This window comes from Aegilops tauschii, chromosome 2, assembly GCF_002575655.3.
Source record: "Aegilops tauschii subsp. strangulata cultivar AL8/78 chromosome 2, Aet v6.0, whole genome shotgun sequence".
Taxonomy (NCBI): Eukaryota; Viridiplantae; Streptophyta; class Magnoliopsida; order Poales; family Poaceae; genus Aegilops; species Aegilops tauschii.
The window spans coordinates 11,599,882-11,621,405 of NC_053036.3; the positions used below are offsets into that span (position 1 = coordinate 11,599,882).

Below are 21,524 nucleotides of genomic sequence, written 5' to 3' on the forward strand. Positions count from 1 at the left end.
CTATAACATGGCACACCAAGCAAAATCTGCACAAAAACCATCAACAAAGATGCAGCAGCCGAATCCAGAATCCAAGGTAGTTAGAAGAAGATGATGATGATGATGATGAAGATTTTTTTTTCTTCTCTTTCTTTCTCTCCTCTCCTCTGCTTTACCTTCTTCTTCTTCTAACTAAGGTAGGTAAAAATTCCATTTTTTAGCTAAGCTAGGTAAAAATGCTAAGTGTAGGTCATTTTAGAGCTAAGCTAGGTAAATAGGTCATTTTGGAGCTTAGTAAGGTTATTATGCCATTTTCGAGGAAAATAAGCTAAGTCTATGTCATTTTGGAGGTAACCAAGATTATCATGCCATTTTTGACCTAAGTATGATAAGTATGTCGAACTGAAGATGCTTAGTATAGGTCATTTTTTAGCTAACCTAGGTAGTTATGCCATTTTTTAGCTAACTAAGCATATTTATTCATTTTAGAGACAAAATGGCAAGTGTAGGTCATATTTATTCATCTTGGTGTTTATGTTTTCGGAGAGAATAAATATTTGTAGGGATGCTACAAAAGAAGGGAAAGCACTAACAGCTCCAGAGGAACGTCACCAAGCTTGGAAAGCAAAGAATACCTGATAGAAAAGTTGCTCAGGGGCATTTCTAAAATAGACCGTCACCACGAATTAGGGGCAAAACTGAGTAGGTCTGAAAATTAGGGGTCAATGAGAGTAGCGGGTGGACTGTTCAGAATGCATTATTCCAAGACTCCTATTTCAAAGTCTATCTTTTAAGGGAAAAATGAAAATAAAAGTAACCCTTCTTTTCCCATTCCCTCTCTATTGCATGGGTGGAAGAACTAAAATAGAGGATTCTGAAAAAAAAATGGACCTTCGAAATCCAATTTTATGTGTAGCGCAAAGGAGTTGCGATTTCTTCTTATTCCTATAGAACATCGAGTAACAAGAATATGAAATCGTAAATAGCGAAAAATTCTTGTCTTGCGCGGTCTAAGTCTAAGGAAATAAAAAAAATTCGCTTATACAATTTCATCTACATCGAATTTATATATCAGAATAGCGGATAGAGGCATCATTAAAGGAGTCAGGTCTACTTACTTTATGCTTCTTTCCAATTTTATGGTGGATTTGATAAGAACCCTTTTTGCTTTCTTGATAAATAATCGACAAAAAACGAGTTTTTTTTATATAGCCTGCTTGTTTTATTATAATTATAACCAGTCCTATATGGAAATGCCCGCTAAAGAGAAAATCTATTTGATTGTCTCTCGGCCATTATCGATTTTTAGAAAGAAAAAACAAGAATTTTCTTCTTTTTTTATTAACATTAAGAAAAAAAGAATATAATTAAAATGGAATTGGCAATATAATTTTTATAGACTTTTGAAAGAAAAAAAGGGGGTTTTTTGCAACCGTTATTTCTTATTTCTTGCCTATATCATATCATGGAAACCTTTCGCTTTGGAACGTGGAGAGATGGCTGAGTGGACTAAAGCGGCGGATTGCTAATCCGTTGTACAATTTTTTTGTACCGAGGGTTCGAATCCCTCTCTTTCCGCTCCCTTGGATCATTTGGGACTTTCGAATTGGAAAGAATTCTGACCCCCGGATTTTCTCATAGATAAATGTACGAAACAAATCCAATAAGAAAAAAAACTGAATTTTTACTCCTCGCGTCCAGGATTCCGTCCTGGGTCATTAGATAAGAATCCAAAGATAAAGAGTGAAACAAAGAATATCACTACTGTATAAACAAAAAGTTTGAGAGTAAGCATTACATAATCTCCAAGATTTTTTTTAAGGAATAGATTACCAGTTTTTCCTTACCACACGGATCCACTAGGATGGTTTTTTTTATACCTAAAAATGCAAAAAAAGAATTCTTGAAAAAAATTGCAAGAATTCTTTTATAATAAGCACTCTTATCAATAGCAGAAATAGGGTTAGGTGGTTAGGTATTGTGTAGGTACCTTTAGGTACCTGCTCAACCTAGGTGCAGGGGAGTAGAAAGGCTGATCCAAATTTATTGCTGTAGCTACCCATTCAATGTAGAAGAATTTAAATTTTAGAATCGAAGGTTCATAATATAAAAATATAAAACTTCTCGGCTTTTACCCATTTTTAAATTTTTTTGGAATGAACACATCATTCAATTTGGCATACAGAGTACTAAAGATTTCATCGAAAACTTACAGCAGCTTGCCAAACAAAGGCTAATAGAAAAAAGAATAGAGGTATAACAGGCATAATATCCACGATTGGATTGAAAATAGCATAAGCTTCGGGTAATTTGGCAAAGAAAAAACTAGTAGGATAAAGAACAGAATTAAAACAGATACAGGTTAAACTAAGTATATTAGGCATAACAAGCATTTCATTCTTGTAGAGTAAATAATTGGATTTTTCTTGAGTTATTTTTTTAAGGGAAAGAAGGAAAAGGGAGATTCAAAATCTTTTTTCTTCGGACTTTCCCAAACACAAAATACCTCCTTGTATTTGCACTCTCAAATGAGAGTGGAATAAATTCGACTTTCATATAATATCTTAATAGAATTCCATGTAATGATCAATGCATTTTTTTTGATTCTATATTATCCGCATGTGTAGAATACTAGCAAGAGAATATCCCTCCTTTTTTATGTAATTGAAATGGTATTGACGAATAACAAATAAACATACTAGTGTTTATTAGTGTCGCATAAAACCCGAAATGGGGCGTGGCCAAGTGGTAAGGCAGCGGGTTTTGGTCCCGTTACTCGGAGGTTCGAATCCTTCCGTCCCAGATTGTTTCTGATGAAACAAACGGTGAAATCATATAGTATTCCGTACGAGACAAAAGTTTATTAAAGAGAATAATGATATCTTATTCTTTCTCAGAAAACATAATAAAGTCTTAAGTCCAGTCAAATTGACTATCTTTATTTTCATGAAAAAATGGGATCTATCAAGCACATTCAGGATATGCCTCTACTATAAAATCACTTAGTCATATTTTTTTCTTCCTTTTGGTATTCGAGTTGAAGAAGTACGAGAATTCTATAACTACCAAAAACTTTCAATCTTTTCATTGGAATAGTTTATTTAGTTATTATAGTTAATTGTTTTTGGTACTAAAAAAATATATTACTACTAGAATTCTAATTCTAGTAATTAAATTAATTAAACTTTTTTGGAGGTTGATAGTTTATTTATTGAGGAAGAGTCAATCCTTCTTTTCTCACTTCAAGATTGATCATCTCGAGCCATCCGTTGAGGGTGGAAATTTAAGAATAAATAAGTTTTAAGCAAACTTGTTTAGTCGTCTTTTTCAAACTATGTTTCATTCATATGATAGAATTTTAATATGGGTTTAAATAAATTGGATCTTGGCGGAGGCTTCCCGGATAAATACTTACTTTCTTTTATCCATATTGCTCCATAGATAGCAAGTTTTAATTAGTATAAAAAAACTAAACCAATGACTATTCATGATTCCATCCATATTGGATCAATTCTCTATACCACTTTGCAATGAAAAGAGGAATGTTTGTTATGGTAAAACTTCGTTTAAAACGATGTGGTAGAAAGCAACGTGCGACTTGAAGGACATGATTGATTGTGGATTTTTTTATCCATCATTTTCCATAGTAATGAAAATGCTCTTGGCTCGACATAGCCTGTTCTATTCGTTCCGAACCAAATTTGCGCTGGGTTTAAGTAACATAGTACACGATGGAGCTCGAGAGGACAGAATTTTTTTTATCAAGGGAAAGAATCTAGGGTTAGTGAAAACTAATAAATTAGGCCAACTTTGTCAGTCTATCCTTAATATAGAAATAAATCGAAAGGTTAAAATAAGAATAAAGTCCAATAAAAGTATATCAGAATCAATCCCTCTTATTAGATTTCTATAGAAGAGATAAATGCTTTATCAAAGGAAATAAGAAAAAAGGGTATGTTGCTACTCTTTTGAAAGAAAAAAACAGGAATTCCCGAAGTAATGTCTAAACCCAAGGATTTCAAAAATCAAAGATAAAGGATTCCAGAACAAGTAAACACAATTTTCAATTGTCTCAACAACAGAGTTGGATCAGAATAAGGAATAAAAGTCAATTCGTTCGAAATGAGACAAAGAAAAGAGTTTAAAGACGACTCAAAATTTTTGGAAGGATTTTGCCTTCGAAGTTTGTCAGGCAAAATTAGCCCACTTGAGTCATGAGTATAAATGAAATTTGTTTTTTCTGTAAGGAAATTAATGCACGTCATAGTCTAATTTCTATTATTATCGACAGAAATTCGAATCATTTTCTCGAGCCGTATGAGGAGAAAACCTCCTATACGTTTCTAGGGGGGGCGTTGTTTATCTACATCTATCCCAATAAGCTGTCTATCGAATCGTTGCAATTGATGTTCGATCTCGAAGAGAAGGAAGAGATCTTCAAAAAGTAGGTTTTTATGATCCGATAAAGAATCAAACTTGTTTAAATGTTCCAGCTATTCTCTATTTCCTTGAAAAGGGTGCTCAACCAACAAGAACTGTTTATGATATTTTAAGGAAGGCGGAATTCTTTAAAGAAAAAGAAAGAACTTTGAGTTAATTGAAGAACTAAATGAATCAAAAAGTAGGATGAAAATATGCAGCTCTCAGTTAGACATCTTCATGAGCGAGCCGAAGCCCTCGCGTCGCCTCCTGCTAGGGCGACTTGGGCGGCACCCAAAAACCTAGCCGCCGCCAGCCCGCACTCCCTCTTCCCCTCCTCCACCGCCGCCGGGGGACGCCGCCGGTCTAAGCCCGGGGGCCGACGGCAGTGGCGGAGGACATCACCTCTCTCCCGCGTCTCTGGGATTGTGCGGAGTCCCGATTCGTATGGAGACGCGCCCGATCCGATCTGTGGCGCGGCGGCGGCAGCGCTGCGGTCGGCGGAGCCGGTGGCGCGCCATCTGGCTTTGGATCGGAGGCGGCGGCGTGGAGGGCCTGTTGGTAGCGTTGGTGGCACCTCGAGTCAGATCTGTTCTGGCCGGTGCAGTTGGCGGTGGTGGTCATCTCTTCCGTCAGAGATGGTCGGCCCGCGGCTGGATGGTCTCGATACCTTATGTGGATGGATCGGCGACGATCCACATTATCGAGTCTGTAGGTGTGAGTGGTGGTTTCGGGTAGATTGATGTATGGAATAATTAATAAAGATGGCCGCATGCATCGATTGATGTAGATGCCGGGGTTAACCTCCTTCTCTAAAAAAAGGACATCGTCATGAGCTCTTCCAAATGCCATTGTCAGAGAAGGCCTTTGCTGAGCTAGCTCATATGGAATAAAGTATTTCCTTCCGCCTTTGGCAGCCTCTGACCAGAAAGAATCTTGCAAGTTTTATGGAAATTCTTCTCAGTTCAGAGTGTCCCAGGCATATAAACTCCTCTCGTAGATTTTCCTTTTTTGCAAAAATGAGGGAACACCCCCGGCCTCTATATCGGTTGATGCACACAGACGTCTCCTGTTTGACTGTCAATTATATTTGCCCTGGTAACAGCAGTGCTGCATGCTCGTAGTCCTCGAAGTTGACTGGGTAACAGTGAAAATGCCCTAAAATGTGTTATTCATGGCTCCTGGTTGGCGTCTCTTGCTTTGGAATCTTGCACTGAGGCTGGCCGGGTTGCTCTGGGTGACAGTCGACCATAACGTTCACTGTCCGAAGCCATTCTCCTCCACACACACACGCACTAGCTGCAGGTAGCACATGATGCACGAGTGTCGCTGTTCCGGTCTATAGCTAGTCTCAGTACTGCTTCCACGAGCGTGCGGAAGATCACTGTTGACGAGTTATTACACATGCATATTGCTCGCTAATTGACATCCACGCATACATAGCTCGTGTGATACGTGAGTTAAGGGCGTTGAACCAGAATCCAATTACCCTTTCTCTTATAGTACTGTCGATCATTCTGACGTCCACCTTCTAGATGGAACATAGCTATAGTTCGTTTTCTTTGGGATTTTTTTACTGCATTCGGCCTCTCCCTCTCCATCCACCGGTACACACATCTAGAAAAAGTTTGTTACCCTCAGAGATAGAGATAAGTAAATTTGAATCAAACAAACAATGGCTTGCTTCGTATTTCAATCCTCTTCCCACCTTGTTTTCTATATATCACTTCTTCTTCGATACAACCCCCTAAACACAACGATGGCTCAGATCACTTCAGCCGCCCATCCACGTACCTACCTCGTCAGCCCGTGTCGCCCCGTCAGCCTGGGTGGCGTCGGTTCCTGAGGCCCCCTGCCATCTCCCGAGGCCGCCGCCATTATTGCGGGAGTAACACCGGCCGCCCGTCCGCCTACCTGCCTGTCGCCCGGTGGGCTATAAAAGGCCCTGTCGTCCTCACCCCGCCGTCCACACCAGACGCTCTACAAGCCCCCATCGTCCTCACCCCGCCACCCACACCCCGACACTCTCCAAGCCCCTCTCCCGATGATGCGTTCTACGATGGCTGTAGCAGCTCCGGTGGCGGAGGCGACGGAAACAACCGCAGCTCCTGGTCGTCGAGCCTCGGCAAGACAGAGACAGAGGAGCTCTACCGGTTTGGCCTCCTCGTGCCGCCAGGGTGAAAACTCCCCCACAACTGGAAGATCGACAAGGACGGCTACCCGATGTTGGTCCCTGGCGCCACGGCGGAGGAGCACCGCACCCACCAGGGCGGCAGGTGCAACATTATCGGCCATCAGTAGTTTTGGGACGGCAAAAGCTATGACGACGTCATCGGCCAATTCCGGAGGGCGGCAGCCCACACCGCCCTCATGTCCGGCGGAGCGCAGCCGCGCGGAAGTGCCCAATGCATTTTCGGCGGGCAGCGACCAGCCGCACCAACGGCACCCGCGCCGCCCGCCCCGCATGCCCTGTCGAAGGTGATCCTCCCGCCGGAACAGCTCGTCCTCCAAGAGGACTATGACCCTGAAGACACGTCAGGGTACCTCGTCGCTCTCCGGACATCGCAGGCTGCCGCGGCAGCTGCGAGGGTGGCCGCGGAGGTAGCGGCTGTGGTGGAGGAGGACGACGGGGTCGATTGACAACCTCGGCAGCAGCAACGACGATGACGATGGAGCTGCAGGGGGGCATTGTCGACCTCGCGGCGAGCAAGCGACAAGGAGTAGTTTAGGATTTTTTTTTAAGTTTAGTTCACTGAAATATGTAAAATATCATAATGTTTAAATTTAGCTTTTATCTTGAATGAAATTTCAATGATTTAAATTTCTGTTTGAATGAAACTTCGGTCTTTCGGAATGGTTGAATTTTTCTAAAGTGAAGCAAAAAAATCAAAGGAATCTTTCCCTAATAATAAAGCACGGATTAAGTCTGGCGGGTTCACCGTCGCGCCCTTTTTGCAAATAGGCCCTCCCATTTTCTAGTAATTGCACCCGTAGTCCCCTCATAAGTCAGACCCGAACCGGTACCAAGGAGAAAAAAGAAGAAAAAAAACCACCAGTGCCTCGCACGACCCTGCCTCCTCGATCCCATCTTCACCTCCATCCCGCCGCCCCCTCCTGCCCCTCGCCGCCCGCCCCACACCGTGTCGACCGGCACCGCGTCCCTCCCCAAACGGCGGCGATAATGGAGGGCGCCGCCCAGCTCCTGGCCGACGGATTCGCCGGCTCCCCGCTCCTCGGGGCCAGCCCCTCCCCCGTGCCGGTTCGAGCATCGGCTTGGCGGCCCCTTGGGGCTGCCGCCGGTGCGGGAGTCCCGCGCGGCCGTGCGGGCTGGGGATCGAGCGGCGGGGTCCGTGGTGCGATGCTCGATGGATGGCCTGCACAGCGCGGACGACGACTGAGATTGGGTCTCACCTTCTTCTTCTCTGATTAAGAAAGATTGGTTCTTTGGTGCGTTTTGCTGGGTGGGCGGCCTCGCTAAATTGGTTGCCCGTGTGCGTGTGTGTGTGTGTGTGTGTTGTAGGTCTTGAAAGCATGTAGTATGTAGCTTGATTCATATGATTCTTCGGTGATAGCAAGTTTTTCATGGAGCACCTTTTCGTGCTAATGTTGGCTTCTGATGTTTGCTGTTGTACTTATGCTACCAGAGATAATGCGGGTGTCCTCCTTGCTTAAGCACTAGCATGGTGGGGACTTTCAGAGGTTGCTGCCGATGGGGAGTCCAAACCAGATGCATCACCATCCGCCGCCCCGAGTTAATTGCACACAAGTACCACAATTGGGGCATCACATGCAGATTGGTACCACGATTGCTAATTTTTGCGTGTCAGTACCAACATTGGTCCAGGTTTTTGCAAAAAAGGCTAAAACCCTGATTTATACGTATTGACGCTGTATCCAATAGCTCGGGCCCACCCGTCAGATGCCACGCTGGCCAATCGGCGTGTGCCCGCGCGCTGACTAGGACGAGCCGCTCTCCAACCCGGTCCGGTCCCACCGATTCACCCCCACCGCACCATTCCCCTCCCCTCCTCCTCCTTGACTTGAACCCTAGTCCATGGCGTCGGCGACTCCGGCAGGCGGCGGCGAGGGCGTCGGCGGCGGCGGTGACCTACCATTTTGGCAGCCTAGCGACCCGGCTGGCGTCGACGGTGACGGAGGCGACGACTCCAGCTCTGCATACTCGAGCGACGGCGAGGAGGAGTCGCTGTTACTCTCCATGGAGCAGCGGCTGCGGTTGGCGCAGCTATGGGTGGCGAACCCTAGCAGCAGCCATGAGTTGACGCATGGACTCGGCGGCGTGCTGTACGTATCCTTCTCCCCCTCCTCCTCTGATTTATCCAATTGTGGATTTTAGGGTTTGTTCATCTCCAGTTGGGGATTAGGGTTTGTTCATCTTCTGTGAGCACTGTAGGACAATTACAGTAACCTAGTTACCTAGTGTAGAAAGTAGTTCAATTACAGTATCAATTTGGGATTAGGGTTTGAGTAATTGAAGTATTTTGTCCTTGTCTTTTTCCTTGAATTTGCTATTGTGCTCAAATGGTTGAAGCTACATTGATTCATGTTCTGTCTTCTGTAATAGTAATAGTAAATTTGAGACTTATAGGAAAGTTAATTCAAATTTTTCCTGTAGTGTACTGTTGCTCTCCAAATTTAGAGTTATGATAATGAATACATGAAAATGAATTTGTTCTGTAGTTTGGATGAACACAGTTGGCAAGTAAGGATCCATTTTGATGCAAGAGAACCATTGGAGATGAAGCTTTGTAGTTCAGATATTACTTATCTGGATTTGGTTGCAGTGATGGAAACCCAAGGATTTAATGCATATGATTGTTTGTATCACATTGAAAATCCATCTTTAGGAGAGAAAGGGCTGGATTTGGTAGACAGTCATGCAGAATTACAGATGATAAAGAGGAAGCTCCAGGAAAAATTGGAGATTAATTTGCTAGTTAGGGCTTGTGGACCCCCTGATAGAGATTTTGAGTTGCGGCAATGTGAAAGGCCAGATTTGTCCACTGTTGTGTACCAAGATCCTGTTGTTTATGATCTGAGTGAGCCTCCTGTCTTAGCTGTTGATCAGCAAGGAGTAGTTTTTGAAAGTCAATGTAGCAGCTCTAGCACACCCCATCCTCCTGGTGTTTGCACACAAGAAAGCAAGAATGCAAATGCCAAGTTGAAAGCTGTTTTGGAAGAAGAAGAAGAAGAGGGATATCAAGGATATGAGGTATATGAGGACAGTGATGCTTCTGCCTCTGATGAGGATGGTCAAATTGGAAGTGAGCCTAATTATATGTGTGATGATGAAGATGTAGAGGTGGAAGAGGGGAAGAGACAAAGAGAGTTAGAAGTACAAGAGGAAGAATCATATGATGAGCTATCAGAGGAGGAACCATTGCTACATTATGAGGGTGACATTGAAGTTGAGGACCCATTTGAGGTAGAGGAAGATAGGACTTTTGAAGAAGAAGAAGCAAATATAGTTGTCCTTGTAAAGAAGCAGAAGCTGCCAGTTAGAAGAGGACCAACTACTGGGTCACATTGCAGTAAGCTACCAGAGGTTGAGCCTGATTCCAGACCATCATCAGATGAAGAAGAGAAGGGGTTGTTGAGGGAGAGTGATGATGATGGTTTTCAGCCACTATCATTTGTCCTACCAAAGAAAAGGAAGAGTAGGGCAAAGAAAAGGCCCGCTAGGAAGTGGTATAATGAGAAAATGGAGCAACCACATGAACCACTATGTCTAAAGTTGTGTTTTAGGGATCAGCATCAATTCAGAGATGCTTTGTTGAATTTGCACATCACTCAGGCCAGGAATTTCAAGTATCACAGGAATTCAGATCAGAGGATAATTGTTGAGTGTACAGATAAACAATGTCAGTTCTTTATGGTGGCAACAGTTATAAAAGGGGAGAAAACCTTTGTAATTAAGAAGATGAGACTAGAGCACACTTGCCCTAGTACTACTGAGACCACAAGGGTTAGTGCTAAGTGGCTAGCACAGAAATATGAGCATCTCTTCAGATCTGATATAACTACTGGTATTCAGACTACAGTTGATGCATGCATGGAAAAATATGGTGTAGATGTGCCCAAGTGCATGGCATATAGGGCAAAGAACATAGCTATTGAAGCTGTGTTAGGAGATCACAAGAAGCAATATCCTAGGCTTAAAGACTATGCTCAGACTGTCATGGACACAAACCCTGGGAGCAGAGTAATAGTCACTACTGTTACTCTAGTACCAACTGCAAGAATACCCCACCAGGCCCAAGATTCCATGCCATGTTCTTTTGCATGAATGGAGCAAGGGAGGGGTTTCTCAATGGGTGTAGGCCATTCATTGGTTAGTTCCTGAACCTTGTGCACCATTTACATATTGTAGAGTACTACATATTGTTTCTCAATTGAATGTATTTAATGTTTGGAAATGTTGATTATGCAGGTGTTGATGGATGCTTCATTAAGCTCACTACAGGTGCTCAACTCCTTGCTGCCACTGGTAGAGATGGCAACAACAACACATATCCACTGACATTTGGCATAGATGGACAAGAGGACACACCTAGTTGGTGTTGGTTTCTACACCAACTGAAAATTTGCCTAGGGGGAGAAGTGGGCAAGTTTGGACCTTATACTATAATGTCATATAGACAAAAGGTATGTGTTTTGCACAAGTGTTTACAGTAGATTAGAATGCATATTTCATTCATTGGTGCATATTTCTTTAGCTTGTAGCTTAGACTTGTTAAATTGTTTGTGTCAGGGGTTACTGAATGCACTGAATGCTGTGTTTCCAAATTGCAACCAAAGATTCTGCCTTAGACATTTATATGCAAATTTCCAAAATGCTGGGTTTAGGGGTGAAGATCTTAAGAAGTGCATGGATAATGCTAGCTATGCCTACAATGAACACAAATTTAATATTGCAATGAATGATCTTAGAGCTGAAAGTGAGGAAGCTTGGGAGTGGCTTGCTGCAATACCAAAAAATCATGGGCAAGGCATGCATTTGACACAAACTGCAAGACTGACTTGGTAGTGAACAACTTGCCTGAGGTGTTCAACAAGTACATTCTAGATGTTAGGAGAAAACCTATAAGGACAATGTGTGATGGGATAAAAGATAAGCAGATGGTGAGGTGGCACAGGAAAACAGAGAGTGGAAAGGCAGCAAGATGGGAGATAACACCTCATTACAGTGAGAAGCTAGAGGTTGAGAAGGAGAGGGCAAGATACTGCAAGCCAATACAGGCAGGGGTCAACTTATGGCAAGTTACAAGTGGGCAGCAAACACATGCTGTCAACCTGGAACTTGAGACTTGTGGATGCAGGAAGTGGGACCTTAGTGGCATACCTTGCAACCATGCCATCTCTGCAATGAACAAGGCTAAAAGGAAACCAGAGGATTATGTCAGCAAATTCTTCAAGAAAGATTTTTATGTTGCTGCTTATGAACCAATGATCTTTCCTGTGCCTGGTGAGCATGATTGGGTAAGGACCCCTGGTCCAGACATAGAACCACCTGCATTCAAAATCAAGAGAGGAAGAAAGAAAGAAAAGAGGATCAAGGGCAAATTTGAAGTACCAAAGCCAAAAGACACGTCAAGAATGGGGACCATAACATGTGGCAATTGTGGTCTCCAAGGGCATAGGTACACAAACTTTCTTAAACAGTTGAAGCCTGGGCTAGCTTTGAGGAAGAATAAACATGTGGTAATAATTTTCACCTTCAAATATACTAATGTTTCCTTTCTTGTACATTTCTTTCTAGTATTATTAACTGTTTTTCCTTTTCTTTGCAAGGCTACTCCAAGTAACTCACAGCCAAGAGCAGTTTGGTTACGTTATTCTTTTTTACAATCAAATCATTAATTTATTTGGGATCGGTGTACCATCATGTACAATATATGAGCGTAGCGTGGTGGTGTTGGTACGCGATTGGCTTTTGCGGCCAACCGCGCGGACGTAATTTGCATCCAGTCCCCGCTGGAATTTAAAAAAAGATAGTAGCAGTGGTGGGTGCGGCCGGCGGCCCGCCCCAGGTTCTTTAACCTACCACCGGCAGGCAGTAAGCAGGACCCGCCACAGCTATGTTCTACCAAGACCGGACATTCGGCAAGGAAAATTAGTGGCGGTTGCTAGTCACCACTCGCCACTGCTTGGTCATCTACCTGTGGCGGGTGCTAGGTGGAGTCTGTCGCTGCTGAGTTACGCAAACAAGTCCCGCCTGGGAGATTATACCTATGGCGGGCAATGAGTACTGCCGCCCCAATTACGCTCTTAGTTGTGGGAGGCAGCTTTTGCTACCCGCCACTGCTTGTTTTCAAAAATAGAAGTGACGGGAGCCCGCCTCGCCCACCACTCATTGGGGTTCACGTATAAGCCTTTTTCCAATAGTGATGGTAACTAGGACATTATTGCCAAATTGATAGTTGTAGCATATGAAGATAAGAATGCCGGTAACAGTATGGCAACTCACATAATTACCATCGTGGCTTGGTAGATTATGACCGTTGGATCTGTTGACAAACAACGACATCAACCTTGTTCCAAGGGTGATGAACAAATTGTCCTACATGTTATCTCTTTCTATCCTACCATTTCATGATTTTTTTTCTTTATATTGGGCCAGTGATTCTTGGTTGTTTTGCGTACATACAAATAATCTATCGATTACAAACATAGAAAAAAGGTTGTTGGTCTAGTTTGTTATTGGCTAGAATGACCAAACATTAATTCCACGCTAAAGCCTTTATAGGGACGTAAAAGTCGGAAGGAACATACAGTTCGGCTCTAAGCCTAAAAATGAAATTTGTCGGCTAACTTTAGCGAGTCTTAATAATAATAAAATGAACTATGCACCGAACGTTTCGGTGTACCATCGTCGCTGAGAGGTTTGCTGGGACTATGTCTCTCTCTTGCTCCTTTTCAAGGCATCGTACATGTCTCCCTCTCTCACTTTCCAAGTTTCCATATTTGTGGCCACGGGAGAGAGGTACCCCGTGTGATATCGTACAACAGATGTGACAACCTTGTACGTGCTCTCAACGACCACAAATCAACTCTCGATCACGCGGCTATGGTTTCTTTGAATCTTTTCTCTCTCTCTCTATCTCTCTCTCTCTCTCTCTCTCTCTCTCTCTCTCCATCTCCATCTGAAAATATGACATTCTGGTACGACCTCCTGACAACCACAACTTAAGGCGTGATCGAGCGAGCGTGGTTGCTTTGATTCTTCTTCACAGAGAATCTTTCTGCAGTACACGGTCATATGTAGCCAAGCTATTTAAGACTGGCCAATGACCATGACTGATAGACACTCACGGGTTCACAGCTAGAAGATGAGCCAAGGTTGGTCACGAGTCCCAGTCGAGTTGCCCTGGAGACATGTACAAATGTGTATTTGATACATTAAGAAGTGTTGATATTTTGCTGGCCAATCTAATAGACGTTGTATTAGTAGTTCCTGATTCAATCGCGCAGCCATGGAAAATAGATAGTTGTGAGATTTTGACACACTTAATTTTCACACTACTCCTTTCAGCCCCATAAGAGAAGTTGTCATCCTTGATATTAAGACGGTATCCCGAGGTAAACTTTAACAGCTAATTTCGATCGTATATTTTGGAGGTACATTTTGATATACAGACGTGCATACGATTTGTAAATATATAATCTGCATTTTAGGAAGATACCGGAGTCATATAAAACTGTAATTAAAACAAAACGCGAATTTGGCTCACTTTAAAACTCAGTTTGAGTTAGCTCAAACCAGCCTAAAATGATCAAAGCTCGAACTTGTACTCGAGCTGCTTAAAAAAAATCTACATCATAGCATTTTCTGATGTTCTAAAAAAACTAACCACACGCTACACCTGTCATGACATCAGGAAAAGTTTCATAGGTTTCAGACAACATTATTTTTGAATTTTATTTTTATTAATAATTACAACTAAGTTGTGAGTTTCAATTTTGACATATAATTATACTTGAAAGTAGCAACAATAATTTCATCACACATAAATACCTTAATTATGATTTTATTCCAACCTTTCAAAATTAGTTTTAAATGTATAATTGCAATTAAATTTTAATTATATCTAGTTAAATACAAATTTATCAATAAAGTGTCAAAAACATATAGCAAATAATGGAACCTACAATGTTCAAATCATTTTCCATACAATACCAATGTCACAAAACAATAACATAATAAAATCTAAAAACATGAAATTAAACAAAATACCTACATGTTTGAGTAGTGGCCGGCAAAGGATGGTGCTTGCCACTGGTATACCTCCCACCACTGCTGATCTAACTACTAGTGGCGGGCAAGTGTATGGTATTCGCGACTGGTATTGTTGGCGCATGGCTAACCTATGTCTAGAAAACCAGTGGCAGGCAGTAATTTTCGCTCTCCACAGATAACTTAATTCCAGTGGCGAGCATCTTTTTGCACTCCCCACTGGTCTCTAGAAAAGATAACTGTGGCAGGAATCTTTTTGCACCCAGCCTGCCCACCACTAATGCGACCCTACCTATAAGGAGTTTACTAGTGGTGGGTAAGACCGAGGGGCTTACGTGTGGTAGGACTGTGGTTGCCTTCCCTTTGACAGAGCTTGAGCGATTTAATAGGCTATAGGCCTAAAGGCTTTGTCGGAAGGGATTTGGGTTATCAGGACGGTGTTGACCGGCCCAAATAGAATATTATCTCTATTTTTTCCAAAATTCGCTGTGGCTCCAGTCCAAGGTATTCCAACATTGCTTTCAAGAAATCATAGCTTCGCTTTTGTTTGAGTTGGAAACCATTTTGAACATTCCAACATTGCATGAAACAATGATATGCAAGTGCTATGCTTCGATTAACATCATAATTTGGAGAAGTGGTTATTTTACACGGCAAGTGGTTTTAGCTATGGGAATCATCTCTTTATATCTCCCATAATGCCCTTTTTATACTAGTCTAATCCTATTGATGGAGTACTAGGGTTTTACCTAAATGGAGGTGGCGATGATGATGCCGATAACTATGAGGACCTTTGATAAAGTGCCTACTATGAAATGGTAGACTTCACAAAGCTCGGTGACGGGAAATGGCAAGCCATTTCTAGTGCCTCATATCTTCCTTATATAGATGTTCAATCATGCGAATTAGTGCTTGTGGCGGCAGACGTAGAACCAGTGGTCATCGTTCCTTCTTACCACATATGAAAATTATCTATTTCATGAGTATATTATGGAGATATGATAATCTTTCCATATTCAGGCATATCTATAATGAAATACAAAATAAATATCAGATTTACGCATCTTGCAATGAATTACCCATTCGTAGAAAACTTAAAGGGATAATCCTAGTATATCGAGAGATCGCTCCTAAGAAATGAAAACAGAACAGCCTAAAAAAAGGATCGCCCAGCCCCCGAGTCGCCCCTACCTGGCCGCTCGTGGGTAGCCCACCAGCGGCGCTCCTAGGCCGAGCACCTCTCACTCTCATCTCACCGCTGCCTGAGGAGCCCATCGGCGAAGCCTGTGCAGACTCCAGGGAGGCGGCGGCGGAGCATCTTGCTGGGAGGGTAGGCATGCAGATCTCGGCCATCAGGGAGCAGCATCGTCTCCTCCTTCCCTTGTCGTGTGATTGCTCCTATGATGGCCAGGCATGCCTACCTGAGGCTGCGCCGCTTGGGGCGCGTGTGGAACACGAGAGCGCTGCTAATTCACGCCGGTGGATGCAAAGGCGGACGCTCGCGGAGGCGCGGCTGGGCCTCATGCATGAGTGGAGGTCACTGTCACGGAGGCCCATCACGGATCTACTGGGCGGCAGCGTGTGGACTCCGATAGCGTGCTGGTCTTGGACGGCGGCCCCTGGTTTTCACTGTCCCAGAAAACCAGATCATACCTCCGCGTTGTCTCCGTGAGGTGGCTGGGGCAGGCACACAAGGCAGCATCACCGCCTCCCCATCCTCCCGCTACAGGCACCAGAAAACATTGTCGAGCAATGATCGCTGGTGGCTGCGCCAGGGGAATTTCTCTGGGGACTTGGGGATCGATCAATCCAACAAGGCATGGTGTCGTGTTGATGTCGTCGGTGTTCCCGAGGCATTGACCAACGGATTGGTACGGCCATCGAAAGATCTTCGTGAGGGTCTCTCCCTTTAGATCCAGTGGTTGACTTCTGCACTGAGATGCAAACTATGGACGACGGCTTGATGCATAGGGATGGTTGTGCAGCGGCAGTGGTCACACATTCAGCTGGGGTCGCGAAATAGTGGTGGTGACAACACATGAGTGATGTCGATGGTGGTGTTACTCGAGCACCCGACTCGAGCTCCGGGGTGAAAGCCTAGGTTAAAACCAATTTGGTTATGGTTATACCTAGCAATGATGATGTTTTTACGTCGTTACCTTGTAAGGCATTGGTAGGATATGCTCAGACTGGCACTTCAGGGTGAAAAGTCGTAGTCGCCATATTCGAAGTCCAAGAGTTGAGAGCCTCGAAGCTGACCAAGCCGACACAGAAGCACTAGAACGTGGCACACTGTGGCTGCTACCTAAGAAAGCAAACAAGCCAGCCTCCCAAGGCCTGCACAAACTCTCGAAGCTTCCAAGTGATGCTGCATAAGCCGCTGCCACGACACGGACGGAGCCCGAGGACAAAATGACAACAGTACTGCTGCCGCCGCCGCCTCCACAGCAAGACCAGGGCCAACATCCACTTGTCCTTTAGCACTGAAGCCCGGTGAGCCGTCGTTGAGGTGGAGCAAGGATTGGGAGAACATTATTTTCATTTGCGTCGAGATTGTTCCCTTCCATGGAACCGCCTTAGACGCAAGCCCACATCCTATTTCCACACCGGACAACCAGATCCGGGGTTCCCGCTCCCCCACCCTTCCGCCGCCGGAGCGCCCGGGGAGTGGAGTTTAATTAGATAACATAAGAGAGACAACAACTCCCGCATCTACCTTCAAAACTGCACAGGCGAGGTGTCTTAGAAAAAAAATCTTCTTAATGATTCAAAATTGGCAAGTGCATATGAATCTGGAACGGAAAGTGCATGGATGAACTCATGGGCATATGAACCCACTTTGGAAAACCCATTTCTAATTGCCCACAAAAAATTAAAAAAGTTTCACGCATACATCTTCACATTCTATGTGTGCACATAAAATTTGATGGAAAATAACTTTTTGCTTGGCCTATTCAAAAAAGACAAAAAATATACCATGGGACGCTAATTAGAAGCACTGCAATTTCTCTTTTTTGTGGAGGCAAAATAAAAGAGATTTTTTCTCACAGAACTTGTCCTACGCACACATGTTGCGAAGATGTGTGCGTGAAATTCTGTTCCAAGTTCTTTGACATTTTAAAACACGTTTAAAATGCAATTTTGAGAAACTGGTTCATATGCCCATGGTTCAGAACGTTCACACCTGGGAACGGAGCAGCCAAGATAAAGTCCATTTGTCGACCGTTCGACTGTACACAGGCTCGTACCGTCGTCGCCGTCGTCTGTCTCTTCACTGCCGTGTTCTGGATCGCACGTTAATGTTAAGGTCCTGATGGAGCCTTCTCTCCAGTCCAATCTGCAGCACTGTTGGACAACGACTCGCGTTTGAGACTAATTTTGTGGACGTTCTCATCCGTGAAAGGAGAGCCACTTGACACGGTACATGATTAAGTTGCTCGTTTTTCGTGATGACGGGTAAGTATCCATGGGGGGTGAAAATGAACAAAACTGATCCTTTTCTGAAAGTTTAACATAAAATTGTCTTAATCTAAAAATATATCACAAAATGACCCTCTTTTGCATGACGCCCGGGGCTGGGACGCCATGCTAAAGAGTATGACGCCCCGGACTAAGGCGTCATGGTTGTGACATGTAGTATGGCGCCCCGGGTTAGGGTGTCATGCCAAATAGCATGATGCCCTAGCCCGGGGCGTCATGCTATCTAGCATGACACCCTAGGCCCGGGCGTCATGCAAAAGGGTCATTTTGTGAAATATTTTCAGAATGGGGCCATTTTGTGTTGAACTTTCAGAAAAGGACCAGTTTTGTCTATTTTCACCCATGGGGGACCGGCCAAGTGTCAGTGACTGTCATAATCACAGGTCACAACTAGAAGACTGTTAAGGTTGGTTGTGAGTCCCAGTCTCAGAAATGCCCTGTCCCCTGCAGACATGTACTATATTTTATTTGGTGTTAAATGGGATCGGTATTTTTCAGAAACTAGGGTTTCATCCAGCTTTCTCGGTAAAGCAACATCACCGATATAACCACAAATCCAAGTTTAATCAAGCATGCAAAAATAAATAAGCCTACTGGAACCGGGTGTCGGCCGTGTGCATCTTTTTCTTTTCCGAAAAGGTCACAGGTCATATATTAAGTAGCACAAACCCTTACAAGTGCACTCTTACTAAAATTATAAAATACATCTGACCCTTGAGGTACGAAAGTCTTCTTCCCCATGCATCAACCGACCACACATCATGAACAAAGGTCGTTACCGCAGTGGATCAAACTTGTTTAAACTAGGGAACATGTAAAAACAGTGACCAAGAGGTCGTCGAACTAGACCCGCAGACGTCGATGGCCATGATATAAACCTTAACCATGTAGAGACCGGATGTGTACTCATTGTACATATCTCCTAGATGCCATATTATGACTCAATAAAGGCGCCCTTTATGAAAAACTACTCTGGGATAACAAGATCGTATGTAAATTAACATAGGAGACCATGTCAATATCGAACACGAGAACTTCTCTTATTGGCCCGAATGAGTACTATGAAAATTAGATCCACCCGCACGGGCATGTCTGCGCCAGTGCGGCCCGCGAGGACGGGGCCGGCGTCTTGCTGGGTGATGCGTGGGTGGCGTGAGAACTGGAGCCGATGGGCAGGTGCCGGGCGGAGGAGTTCCGGCGATGATGGAGGCCGGCGGTAGGCGGAAGAGCTTCGACGGTGTAGGAGGACGCCTAGCCGGCGGCTGGGTGGTGGAGGGTGTGGCCGGCAATGGCGGGCACAGGGGTGGGCGAGGGAGACGAAGGCCACAAAGCACTTCTCACGTAAAAGATGGATGTTCCGGGCAATGGTTGGATACACCAACCGATTAGCCTTATTTGACTATTCTTGTCACGTAGGCGTAACTGCCAGCGCGGATTTATTGCCGTCAGATTGACTGGCGACTCGTGGTATATTGTAAACATCTTATGCATTGGCTTGGTGGCGGGAGGTCAGGCCACGAAATAAGTGTTTGGGTGGGGTGGGTGGGGGGGGGGGTGTCAGTGGACAACATAGATCGCCGAGGTCCGAGGTTCCCTCTACCCCACCCTTCCGCCACCGGATCGCCCGGGAGGGGAATTTAATTAGAAAACATAAGAGAGAACAACAACTTCCCGCCTCTACATAAGAGAGAGCTAATAGGTGTCTTGGAAAAAAACTTATTCTTAACGATTTAAAATTGGCCGGTGCATATGCATCCGGAACAGCCAAGAGAAATTCCATTTGTCGCCCTTCGAATGTGCGCAGGCTCGTACTGCAATCGCCGTCCTCTGTCTCTTCACTTTTTTTACTTGGGAGGCCTTCTCTCCGGTCCCACACACAGCCGATGGCCTTGTTTGGATCATGGGGTTAGAGCTAGTTTGGGTTAGTTGGGGGCTCAAATAATCCAAAAGTATCCAAACAGGGAGGGTTAGACTGGGTTAGTTCTATCTAACCCAACTATCCCGGTGGAGAGATGCTTATTTGGGTTAGAATGGGTTAGAAAATAACTCTAACTCTAACTATGTTAGAGTATCCAAACAGAGCCGATGATGGACAGGTTACATACGATGGACAGCGAATCGCGTTGAGACTAATCTTGTGGGCGTTCTCATCCACGAACGCAGAACCACTTAACACGATACATGATTAACTTGCTCGTTTTTCAGATGTGCGTCCCGTACTGGTGTCACATATGCCAGCTGCTGCAGATGTGACGACCTCCGACGTACAGTACACAGGTACGTGCTCCCGATGACAATTCAACGCCGCGCGTTTAGGCAAATTTAACAATTTTAACTTCTGAACAAAATCAAATCACAAAATGAATTGCACCTAAAACTATTTGACACGGTTGACCTTTTTGAGTGGCGCCCGACACGTAGGCACCATACCCTACGGTGCAGCGCCTAGCTCTGGGGCGTTGCACCTCTGTCCATCGTGGCAGCCCCTGGGCCCGCACCCGGCAGTGCAGCGCCTCCGAGCTAGGCGCCATACATGTAGGCGCCGCATTGTGAGTTAGATGCAGCCGCCGCGGCCCTCTCCTCCCCACCCACCCCATTGCACCAGTTACAGAAGAAGCCGGGGCGGCGGCCCTCTTCTCTCCCCCTCTTAATCCCCTCTTCCAAATCCTTCAAATCTGACGATTTAGTCCGTGGATTCCTTCATCAATCTATTCTAGAAGGTACTCTCCTCCGATCCCCTTCTTTCTATCCATAGAATGTATGCTATTTTCAAGATTTTGAAGAACCCTTGTTTGATTTGATTAGATTAGAATGTTGCATGTATTAGATACCTAATTTGTCGTACGGGCTGTGGCTGCCTTGACTATTCTCTTCTCTTCTCGTACACACCGTGTCAGGCATGCATGCGGACGTTCTCATCCACGACTGCAGAGCCACATCACATAGTACATGATTATCTTTGCGCGTTTTCCAGACGTATATACTGGTGTCACATTTGCCACCTGCTGAAGATGTGACAACCTCGTACGTACGTACGTGCTCCCCATGACAATTCAACCCCGCGCGTGGGACCGTGCGGGTGTCGTTGCCATGACTTTTCTCTTCTGATGCACAATGTGTCTGCAGCACGTGATGATGTGCAAGTAGCGATGGTCCGGCCAAGTGTAAGTGACAAGTAGCGATAATCACAGCTCACAGCCAGAAGACAAGCTAAGGTTGGTTGTGAGTCCCAGTCTCCAAAATTGCCCTGTCGCCTGGAGATATGTGTTATATTCTATTTTGGTGTTAAAAGGGATAGGTATTTTTCAAAAACTAGGGTTTCCTCCAGCTTTCTTGGCAAAGCAACATCACCAATACAACCAGTAATCAAGTAGCACAAACTTTCTTGAAAAAA

General features: G+C 44.5%; 1 non-coding gene and 1 pseudogene across 1 annotated transcript; both read left to right on the forward strand.

Moving 5' to 3' along the window:
* Positions 1 to 1,469: 1,469 nt before the first annotated feature.
* On the forward strand, positions 1,470 to 1,557 carry TRNAS-GCU (transfer RNA serine (anticodon GCU)). Its single transcript has one exon. It is a non-coding gene; the product is annotated as a tRNA-Ser (tRNA).
* Positions 1,558 to 8,452: 6,895 nt separating this feature from the next.
* LOC141040608 (uncharacterized) lies at positions 8,453 to 21,309 on the forward strand (annotated as a pseudogene).
* Positions 21,310 to 21,524: the final 215 nt, after the last annotated feature.